Here is a 12467-nt window from a genome sequence, read left to right on the forward strand (position 1 = left end):
ACGAAACACAGAAATTGCATCGGAATTAAATAGAAAAGGCACAATGCCGACTTAAGTACAAGAAGACTGACTCTTCCTACTGTCTATGTTTTAACCATTCCTATGACACTAGTTATAGATTCCGATGCTTCACTTCAGGTTTACTGATTCTCTCTGATCTTCTTATTGACGATGAAACACAGAAACAGCATCGGAATTAAATACAAAAGGCAAAATGCGGACTTAAGTACAAGAAGACTGACTACTCCTACTGTCTATGTTTTAACCATTCCTGTGACACTAGTTATAGATTCCGATGCTTCACTTCAGGATTACTGTATCGATCTGCCCTTCTTATTGACGATGAAACACAGAAATTGCATAGGAATTAAATACAAAAGGCACAATGCCGACTCAAATACAAGATGACTGGCTCATCTTACTCTCTATGTTTTGAACCTTTCCTGTGAGACCGGTTTTAGATTCCGATGCTTCACTTCAGGTTTACTGTATCCCTTGGACCTTCTTATCTACGATGAAACACAGAAATTGCATCGGAATTAAATACAAAAGGCACAATGCCGACTTAAGTGCAAGAAGGCTGCCTCTTCTTACTGTCTATGTTTTGAACAATTCCTGTGACACTAGTTATAGATTTCGATTCTTCCCTTCAGGTTTACTGATTCCCTCTGATCTTCTTATTGACGATGAAACACAGAAACAGCAACGGAACTAAATACAAAAGGCACAATGCTGACTTAAGTACAAGAAGACTGACTCTTCTTACTGTCTATGTTTAGAACCATTCCTGTGACACTAGTTATAGATTCCGATGCTTCACTTCAGGTTTAATGTATCCCACTGACCTTCTTATTTACGATGAAACACAGAAATTGCATCTGAATTAAATAAAAAAGGCACAATGCCGACTTAAGTAGAAGAAGACTGACTCTTCTTACTGTCTATGTTTAGAACCATTCCTGTGACACTAGTTATAGATTCCGATGCTTCACTTCAGGTTTACTGTATGCCTCTGACCTTCTTATTTACGATGTAACACAGAAATTGCATCGGAATTAAATACAAAAGGCAAAATGCCGACTTAAGTACAAGAAGACTGACTCTTCTTACTGTCTATGATTTGAACCATTCCGGTGACACTAGTTATAGTTTCCGATGCTTCACTTCAGGTTTACTGTATCAGTTGGACCTTCTTATTGACGATGAATCACAGAAATTGCCTCTGAATTAAATTCAAAAGGCACAATGCCGACTTAAGTACAAGAAGACTTACTCTTCGTACTGTCTATGTTTTGAACAATTCCTGTGACACTAGTTGTAGATTTTGATGCTTCACTTCAGGTTTACTGTATCCCTTGGACCTTCTTATCGACGATGAAACACAGAAATTGCAACGGAATTAAATACAAGAGGCACAATGCCGACTTAAGAACAAGAAGACTGACTCTTCTTACTGTCTATGTTTTGAACCATTCCTGTGACACTAGATATAGATTCCGATACTTCATTTTAGGTTTACTGCATCCCTCTGACCTTCTTATTGACGCTGAAACACAGAAATTGCATCGGAATTAATTAGAAAAGGCACAATGCCGACTTAAGTACAAGAAGACTGACCCTTCCTACTGTCTATGTTTTAACCATTCCTGTGACACTAGTTATAGATTCCGATGCTTCACTTCAGGTTTACTGTATCCCTCTGCCCTTCTTATTGACAATGAAACACAGAAATTGCATCGAAATTAAATAGAAAACGCACAATGCCGACTTAAGTACAAGAAGACTGACTCTTCTTACTGTCTATGTTTTGAACCATTCCTGTGACACTAGTTATAGATTCCGATGCTTCACTTCAGGTTTACTGATTCCCTCTGATCTTCTTATTGACGATGAAACACAGAAACAGCATCGGAATTAAATACAAAAGGCACAATGCCGACTCAAATACAAGATGACTGGCTCATCTTACTCTCTATGTTTTGAGCCTTTCCTGTGAGTCCGGTTTTAGATTCCGATGCTTCACTTCAGATTTACTGTATCCCTTGGAACTTCTTATTGACGACGAAACACAGAAATTGCATCGGAATTAAGTAGAAAAGGCACAATGCCGACTTAAGTAAAGGAAGACTGTCTCTTCCAACTGCCTATGTTTAGAACCATTCCGGTGACACTAGTTTGCGATGCTTCACTTCAGGTTTACTGTATCAGTTGGACCTTCTTATTGACGATGAAACTCAGAAATTACCTCTGAATTAAATACAAAAGGCACAATGCCGACTTAACTACAAGAAGACTTATTCTTCTTACTGTCTATGTTTTGAACAATTCCTGTGACACTAGTTATAGATTCCAATGCTTCACTTCTGGTTTACTGTATCCCTTGGACCTTCGTATCGACGATGAAACACAGAAATTGCACCGGAATTAAATACAAGAGGCACAATGGCGACTTATGTACAAGAAGACTGACTCTTCTTACTGTCTATGTTTTGAACCATTCCTGTGACACTAGTTATAGATTCCGATACTTCATTTTACGTTTACTGTATCCCTTGGACCTTCTTATTGACGACGAAACACAGAAATTGCATCGGAATTAAATAGAAAAGGCACAATGCCGACTTAAGTACAAGAAGACTGACTCTTCCTACTGTCTATGTTTTAACCATTCCTATGACACTAGTTATAGATTCCGATGCTTCACTTCAGGTTTACTGATTCCCTCTGATCTTCTTATTGACGATGAAACACAGAAACAGCATCGGAATTAAATGCAAAAGGCACAATGCCTACTTAAGTACAAGACGATTGACTCTTCTTACTGTCTATGTTTAGAACCATTCCTGTGACACTAGTTGTAGATTCCGATGCTTCACTTCAGGTTCACTGTATTCCTCTCACCTTCTTATTGACGATGAAACACAGAAATTGCATCGGAATTAAATACAAAAGGCACAATGCCGTCTTAAGTACAAGAGGACTGACTCTTCTCACTGTCTATGTTGTGAACCATTCCTGTGACACTAGTTATAGATTCCGATGCTTCGCTTCAGGTTTACTGCATCCCTTGGACCTTCTTATTGACGACGAAACACAGAAATTGCATCGGAATTAAATAGGAAAGGCACAATGCCGACTTCAGTACTAGAAGACTGACTGTTTCTATTGTCTACATTTTGAACCATTCCTGTGACAGTAGTTATAGATTCCGATGCTTCACTTCAGGTTTACTGTATCCCTCTGCCCTTCTTATTGACGATGAAACACAGAAATTGCATCGAAATTAAATAGAAAAGGCACAATGCCGACTTAAGTACAAGAAGACTGACTCTTCTTACAGTCTATGTTTTGAACCATTCCTGTGACACTAGTTATAGATTCCGATGCTTCACTTCAGGTTTACTGATTCCCTCTGATCTTCTTATTGACGATGCAACACAGAAACAGAATCGGAATTAAATACAAAAGGCACAATGCCGACTCAAATACAAGATGACTGGCTCATCTTACTCTCTATGTTTTGAGCCTTTCCTGTGAGACCGGTTTTAGATTCCGATGCTACACTTCAGATTTACTGTATCCCTTGGAACTTCTTATTGACGACGAAACACAGAAATAGCATCGAAATTAAATAGAAAAGGCACAATGCCGACTTAAGTAAAGGAAGACTGTCTCTCCCAACTGTCTATGTTTAGAACCATTCCGGTGACACTAGTTATAGTTTGCGATGCTTCACTTCAGTTTTACTGTATCAGTTGGACCTTCTTATTGACGATGAAACACAGAAATTACCTCTGAATTAAATACGAAAGGCACAATGCCGACTTAAGTACAAGAAGACTTATTCTTCTTACTGTCTATGTTTTGAACAATTCCTGTGACACTAGTTATAGATTCCAATGCTTCACTTCAGGTTTACTGTATCCCTTGGACCTTCTTATCGACGATGAAACACAGAAATTGCAACGGAATTAAATACAAGAGGCACAATGGCGACTTAAGTACAGGAAGACTGACTCTTCTTACTGTCTATGTTTTGAACCATTCCTGTGACACTAGTTATAGATTCCGATACTTCATTTTAGGTTTACTGTATCCCTTGGACCTTCTTATTGACGACGAAACACAGAAATTGCATCGGAATTAAATAGAAAAGGCACAATGCCGACTTAAGTACAAGAAGACTGACTCTTCCTACTGTCTATGTTTTAACCATTCCTATGACACTAGTTATAGATTCCGATGCTTCACTTCAGGTTTACTGATTCTCTCTGATCTTCTTATTGACGATGAAACACAGAAACAGCATCGGAATTAAATACAAAAGGCAAAATGCGGACTTAAGTACAAGAAGACTGACTACTCCTACTGTCTATGTTTTAACCATTCCTGTGACACTAGTTATAGATTCCGATGCTTCACTTCAGGATTACTGTATCGATCTGCCCTTCTTATTGACGATGAAACACAGAAATTGCATAGGAATTAAATACAAAAGGCACAATGCCGACTCAAATACAAGATGACTGGCTCATCTTACTCTCTATGTTTTGAACCTTTCCTGTGAGACCGGTTTTAGATTCCGATGCTTCACTTCAGGTTTACTGTATCCCTTGGACCTTCTTATCTACGATGAAACACAGAAATTGCATCGGAATTAAATACAAAAGGCACAATGCCGACTTAAGTGCAAGAAGGCTGCCTCTTCTTACTGTCTATGTTTTGAACAATTCCTGTGACACTAGTTATAGATTTCGATTCTTCCCTTCAGGTTTACTGATTCCCTCTGATCTTCTTATTGACGATGAAACACAGAAACAGCAACGGAACTAAATACAAAAGGCACAATGCTGACTTAAGTACAAGAAGACTGACTCTTCTTACTGTCTATGTTTAGAACCATTCCTGTGACACTAGTTATAGATTCCGATGCTTCACTTCAGGTTTAATGTATCCCACTGACCTTCTTATTTACGATGAAACACAGAAATTGCATCTGAATTAAATAAAAAAGGCACAATGCCGACTTAAGTAGAAGAAGACTGACTCTTCTTACTGTCTATGTTTAGAACCATTCCTGTGACACTAGTTATAGATTCCGATGCTTCACTTCAGGTTTACTGTATGCCTCTGACCTTCTTATTTACGATGTAACACAGAAATTGCATCGGAATTAAATACAAAAGGCAAAATGCCGACTTAAGTACAAGAAGACTGACTCTTCTTACTGTCTATGATTTGAACCATTCCGGTGACACTAGTTATAGTTTCCGAAGCTTCACTTCAGGTTTACTGTATCAGTTGGACCTTCTTATTGACGATGAATCACAGAAATTGCCTCTGAATTAAATTCAAAAGGCACAATGCCGACTTAAGTACAAGAAGACTTACTCTTCGTACTGTCTATGTTTTGAACAATTCCTGTGACACTAGTTGTAGATTTTGATGCTTCACTTCAGGTTTACTGTATCCCTTGGACCTTCTTATCGACGATGAAACACAGAAATTGCAACGGAATTAAATACAAGAGGCACAATGCCGACTTAAGAACAAGAAGACTGACTCTTCTTACTGTCTATGTTTTGAACCATTCCTGTGACACTAGATATAGATTCCGATACTTCATTTTAGGTTTACTGCATCCCTCTGACCTTCTTATTGACGCTGAAACACAGAAATTGCATCGGAATTAATTAGAAAAGGCACAATGCCGACTTAAGTACAAGAAGACTGACCCTTCCTACTGTCTATGTTTTAACCATTCCTGTGACACTAGTTATAGATTCCGATGCTTCACTTCAGGTTTACTGTATCCCTCTGCCCTTCTTATTGACAATGAAACACAGAAATTGCATCGAAATTAAATAGAAAACGCACAATGCCGACTTAAGTACAAGAAGACTGACTCTTCTTACTGTCTATGTTTTGAACCATTCCTGTGACACTAGTTATAGATTCCGATGCTTCACTTCAGGTTTACTGATTCCCTCTGATCTTCTTATTGACGATGAAACACAGAAACAGCATCGGAATTAAATACAAAAGGCACAATGCCGACTCAAATACAAGATGACTGGCTCATCTTACTCTCTATGTTTTGAGCCTTTCCTGTGAGTCCGGTTTTAGATTCCGATGCTTCACTTCAGATTTACTGTATCCCTTGGAACTTCTTATTGACGACGAAACACAGAAATTGCATCGGAATTAAGTAGAAAAGGCACAATGCCGACTTAAGTAAAGGAAGACTGTCTCTTCCAACTGCCTATGTTTAGAACCATTCCGGTGACACTAGTTTGCGATGCTTCACTTCAGGTTTACTGTATCAGTTGGACCTTCTTATTGACGATGAAACACAGAAATTACGTCTGAATTAAATACAAAAGGCACAATGCCGACTTAAGTACAAGAAGACTTATTCTTCTTACTGTCTATGTTTTGAACAATTCCTGTGACACTAGTTATAGATTCCAATGCTTCACTTCTGGTTTACTGTATCCCTTGGACCTTCTTATCGACGATGAAACACAGAAATTGCAACGGAATTAAATACAAGAGGCACAATGGCGACTTAAGTACAAGAAGACTGACTCTTCTTACTGTCTATGTTTTGAACCATTCCTGTGACACTAGTTATAGATTCCGATACTTCATTTTAGGTTTACTGTATCCCTTGGACCTTCTTATTGACGACGAAACACAGAAATTGCATCGGAATTAAATAGAAAAGGCACAATGCCGACTTAAGTACAAGAAGACTGACTCTTCCTACTGTCTATGTTTTAACCATTCCTATGACACTAGTTATAGATTCCGATGCTTCACTTCAGGTTTACTGATTCCCTCTGATCTTCTTATTGACGATGAAACACAGAAATTGCATCGGAATTAAATAGAAAAGGCACAATGCCGACTTAAGTACAAGACGATTGACTCTTCTTACTGTCTATGTTTAGAACCATTCCTGTGACACTAGTTATAGATTCCGATGCTTCACTTCAGGTTTACTGTATCCCTCTGACCTTCCTATTTACGATGAAACAAAGAAATTGCATCTGAATTAAATACAAAAGGCACAATGCCGACTTAACTACAAGAAGACCGACTCTTCCCACTGTCTATGTTTTGAACCATTCCTGTGACACTAGTTATAGATTCCGATGCTTCACTTCAGGTTCACAGTATTCCTCTCACCTTCTTATTGACGATGAAACACAGAAATTGCATCGGAATTAAATACAAAAGGCACAATGCCGTCTTAAGTACAAGAGGACTGACACTTCTCACTGTCTATGTTGTGAACCATTCCTGTGACACTAGTTATAGATTCCGATGCTTCGCTTCAGGTTTACTGCATCCCTTGGACCTTCTTATTGACGACGAAACACAGAAATTGCATCGGAATTAAATAGGAAAGGCACAATGCCGACTTCAGTACTAGAAGACTGACTGTTCCTATTGTCTACATTTTGAACCATTCCTGTGACAGTAGTTATAGATTCCGATGCTTCACTTCAGGTTTACTGTATCCCTCTGCCCTTCTTATTGACGATGAAACACAGAAATTGCATCGAAATTAAATAGAAAAGGCACAACGCCGACTTAAGTACAAGAAGACTGACTCTTCTTACAGTCTATGTTTTGAACCATTCCTGTGACACTAGTTATAGATTCCGATGCTTCACTTCAGGTTTACTGATTCCCTCTGATCTTCTTATTGACGATGAAACACAGAAACAGCATCGGAATTAAATACAAAAGGCACAATGCCGACTCAAATAGAAGATGACTGGCTCATCTTACTCTCTATGTTTTGAGCCTTTCCTGTGAGACCGGTTTTAGATTCCGATGCTTCACTTCAGATTTACTGTATCCCTTGGAACTTCTTATTGACGACGAAACACAGAAATTGCATCGGAATTAAATAGAAAAGGCACAATGCCGACTTAAGTAAAGGAAGACTGTCTCTTCCAACTGTCTATGTCTTGAATCATTCCTGTGACACTAGTTATACATTCCGATGCTTCACTTCTGGTTTACTGTATCCCTTGGACCTTCTTATCAACGATGAAACACAGAAATTGCAACGGAATTAAATACAAGAGGCACAATGGCGACTTAAGTACAAGAAGACTGACTCTTCTTACTGTCTATGTTTTGAACCATTCCTGTGACACTAGTTATAGATTCCGATACTTCATTTTAGGTTTACTGTGTCCCTTGGACCTTCTAATTGACGACGAAACACAGAAATTGCATCGGAATTAAATAGAAAAGGCACAATGCCGACATAAGTACAAGAAGACTGACTCTTCCTACTGTCTATGTTTTAACCATTCCTATGACACTAGTTATAGATTCCGATGCTTCACTTCAGGTTTACTGATTCCCTCTGATCTTCTTATTGACGATGAAACACAGAAACAGCATCGGAATTAAATGCAAAAGGCACAATGCCGACTTAAGTACAAGACGATTGACTCTTCTTACTGTCTATGTTTAGAACCATTCCTGTGACACTAGTTATAGATTCCGATGCTTCACTTCAGGTTCACTGTATTCCTCTCACCTTCTTATTGACGATGAAACACAGAAATTGCATCGGAACTAAATACAAAAGGCACAATGCCGTCTTAAGTACAAGAGGACTGACTCTTCTCACTGTCTAAGTTGTGAACCATTCCTGTGACACTAGTTATAGATTCCGATGCTTCGCTTCAGGTTTACTGCATCCCTTGGACCTTCTTATTGACGACGAAACACAGAAATTGCATCGGAATTAAATAGGAAAGGCACAATGCCGACTTCAGTACTAGAAGACTGACTGTTCCTATTGTCTACATTTTGAACCATTCCTGTGACAGTAGTTATAGATTCCGATGCTTCACTTCAGGTTTACTGTATCCCTCTGCCCTTCTTATTGACGATGAAACACAGAAATTGCATCGAAATTAAATAGAAAAGGCACAATGCCGACATAAGTACAAGAAGACTGACTCTTCTTACAGTCTATGTTTTGAACCATTCCTGTGACACTAGTTATAGATTCCGATGCTTCACTTCAGGTTTACTGAATCCCTCTGACCTTCTTATTGACGCTGAAACACAGAAATTGCATCAGAATTAAATACAAAAGGCACAATTCCGACTTAAGAACAAGAAGACTGACTCTTCTTACTGTCTATGATTTGAACCATTCCGATGACACTAGTTATAGTTTCCGATGCTTCACTTCAGGTTTACTGTATCAGTTGGACCTTCTTATTGACGATGAATCACAGAAATTGCCTCTGAATTAAATACAAAAGGCACAATGCCGACATAAGTACAAGAAGACTTACTCTTCTTACTGTCTATGTTTTGAACAATTCCTGTAACACTAGTTATAGATTCTGATGCTTCACTTCAGGTTTACTGTATCCCTTGGACTTTCCTATCGACGGTGAAACACAGAAGATGCAACGGAATTAAATACAAGAGGCACAATGCCGACTTAAGTACAAGAAGACTGACCCTTCCTACTGTCTATGTTTTAACCATTCCTGTGACACTAGTTATAGATTCCGATGCTTCACTTCAGGTTTACTGTATCCCTTTGCCCTTCTTATTGACGATGAAACACAGAAATTGCATCGGAATTAAATAGAAAAGGCACAATGCCGACTTAAGTACAAGAAGACTGACCCTTCCTACTGTCTATGTTTTAACCATTCCTGTGACACTAGTTATAGATTCCGATGCTTCACTTCAGGTTTACTGTATCCCTTTGCCCTTCTTATTGACGATGAAACACAGAAACTGCATCGAAATTAAATAGAAAACGCACAATGCCGACTTAAGTACAAGAAGACTGACTCTTCTTACTGTCTATGATTTGAACCATTCCTGTGACACTAGTTATAGATTCCGATGCTTCACTTCAGGTTTACTGATTCCCTCTGATCTTCTTATTGACGATGAAACACAGAAACAGCATCGGAATTAAATGCAAATGGCACAATGCTGACTTAAGTACAAGAAGACTGATACTTCTTTCTGACTATTATGTGAACATTTCATGTGAGACCAGTTTTAGATTCCGATGCTTTACTATATGTTTATTGTATTCCTTGGACCTTCTTATTGACGATGAAACACAGAAATTGCATCGGAATTAAATACAAAAGGCACAATGCCGACTTAAGTACAAGAAGAATGACTCTTCTTACTGTCTATGTCTAGAACCATTCCTGTGACACTAGTTATAGATTCCGATGCTTCACTTCAGGTTTACTGTATCCCTCTGCCCTTCTTATTGACGATGAAGCACAGAAATTGCATCGAAATTGAATAGAAAAGGCACAATGCCGCCTTAAGTACAAGAAGACTGACTCTTCTTACTGTCTAAGATTTGAACCATTCCGGTGACACTAGTTATAGTTTCCGATGCTTCACTTCAGGTTTACTGTATCAGTTGGACCTTCGTATTGACGATGAATCACAGAAATTGCCTCTGAATTAAATACAAGAGGCACAATGCCGACTTAAGTACAAGAAGACTGACTCTTCTTACTGTCTATATTTTGAACCACGGATGTGACACTAGTTATAGATTCCGATGCTTCACTTCATGTTTACTGTATCCCTTGGTCCTTCTTATTAATGATGAAACACAGAAATTGCATCGGAATTAAATACGAAAGGCACAATGCCGAATTAAGTACAAGAAGACTTACTCTTCTTACTGACTATTTTGCGAACATTTCCTGTGAGACCAGTTTTAGATTCCGATGCTTCACTATATGTTTACTGTATCCCTTGGACCTTCTTGTTGACGATGAAACACAGAAATTGCATCGGAATTAAATACAAAAGGCACAATGCCGACTTAAGTACAAGAAGACTGACTCCTCCTACTGTCTATGTTTTAACCATTCCTTTGACACTAGTTGTAAATTCCGATGCTTCACTTCAGGTTTACTGTATCCCTCTGCCCTTCTTATTGACGATGAAACACAGAAATTGCATAGGAATTAAATACAAAAATCACAATGCCGACTCAAATACAAGATGACTGGCTCATCTTACTCTCTATGTTTTGAACCTTTCCTGTGAGACCGGTTTTAGATTCCGATGCTTCACTTCCGGTTTACTGAATCCCTTGGACCTTCTTATTGACGACGAAACACAGAAATTGCATCGGAATGAAATAGAAAAGCCACAATGCCGACTTAAGTAAAGGAAGACTGACTCTTCCAACTGTCTATGCTTAGAACCATTCCGGTGACACTAGTTATAGTTTCCGATGCTTCACTTCAGGTTTACTGTATCAGTTGGACCTTCTTATTGACGATGAAACACAGAAATTGCCTCTGAATTAAATACAAAAGGCACAATGCAGAATTAAGTACAAGCAGACTTACTCTTCTTACCGTTTATGTTTTGAACAACTCCTGTGGCACTAGTTATAGATTCCGATACTTTATTTTAGGTTTGCTGTATCCCTCTGACCTTTTAATTGACGCTGAAACACAGAAATTGCATCGGAATTAAATAGAAAAGGCACAATGCCGACTTAAGTACAAGAAGACTGACTCTTCTTACTGTCTATGTTTTAACAATTCCTGTGGCACTAGTTATAGATTCCGATGCTTCACTTCATGTTTACTGTATCCCTTGGACCTTCTTATTGATGATGAAACACAGAAATTGCATCGGAATTAAATACAAAAGGCACAATGCCGAATTAAGTACAAGAAGACTGACTCTTCTTACTGACTATTTTGTGAACATTTCCTGTGAGAACAGTTTTAGATTCCGATGCTTCACTATATGTTTACTGTATCCCTTGGACCTTCTTATTGACGACGAAACACAGAAATTGCATCGGAATTAAATAGAAAAGGCACAATGCCGACTTAAGTACAAGAAGACTGACTCTTCCTACTGTCTATGTTTTAACCATTCCTGTGACACTAGTTATAGATTCCGATGTTTCACTTCAGGTTTACTGTATCCCTCTGCCCTTCTTATTGACGATGAAACACAGATATTGCATAGGAATTATATACAAAAGGCACAATGCCGACACAAATACAAGATGACTGGCTCATCTTACTCTCTATGTTTTGAACCTTTCCTGTGAGACCGGTTTTAGATTCCGATGCTTCACTTCAGGTTTACTGTATCCCTTGGACCTTCTTATCTACGATGAAACATAGAAATTGCATCGGAATTAAATACAAAAGGCGCAATGCCGACTTAAGTACAAGTAGACTGACTCTTCTTACTGTCTATGCTTAGAACCATTCCGGTGACACTAGTTATAGATTCCGATGCTTGTCTTCAGGTTTACTGTATCCCTCTGACCTTCTTAAATACGATGAAACACAGAAATTGCATCTGAATTAAATACAAAAGGCACAATGCCGACTGAAGTACAAGAAGACTGGCTCTTCTTACTGTCTATGTTTTGAACAATTCCTGTGACA

Source organism: Schistocerca americana, chromosome 3 (genome assembly GCF_021461395.2).
Source record: "Schistocerca americana isolate TAMUIC-IGC-003095 chromosome 3, iqSchAmer2.1, whole genome shotgun sequence".
Taxonomy (NCBI): Eukaryota; Metazoa; Arthropoda; class Insecta; order Orthoptera; family Acrididae; genus Schistocerca; species Schistocerca americana.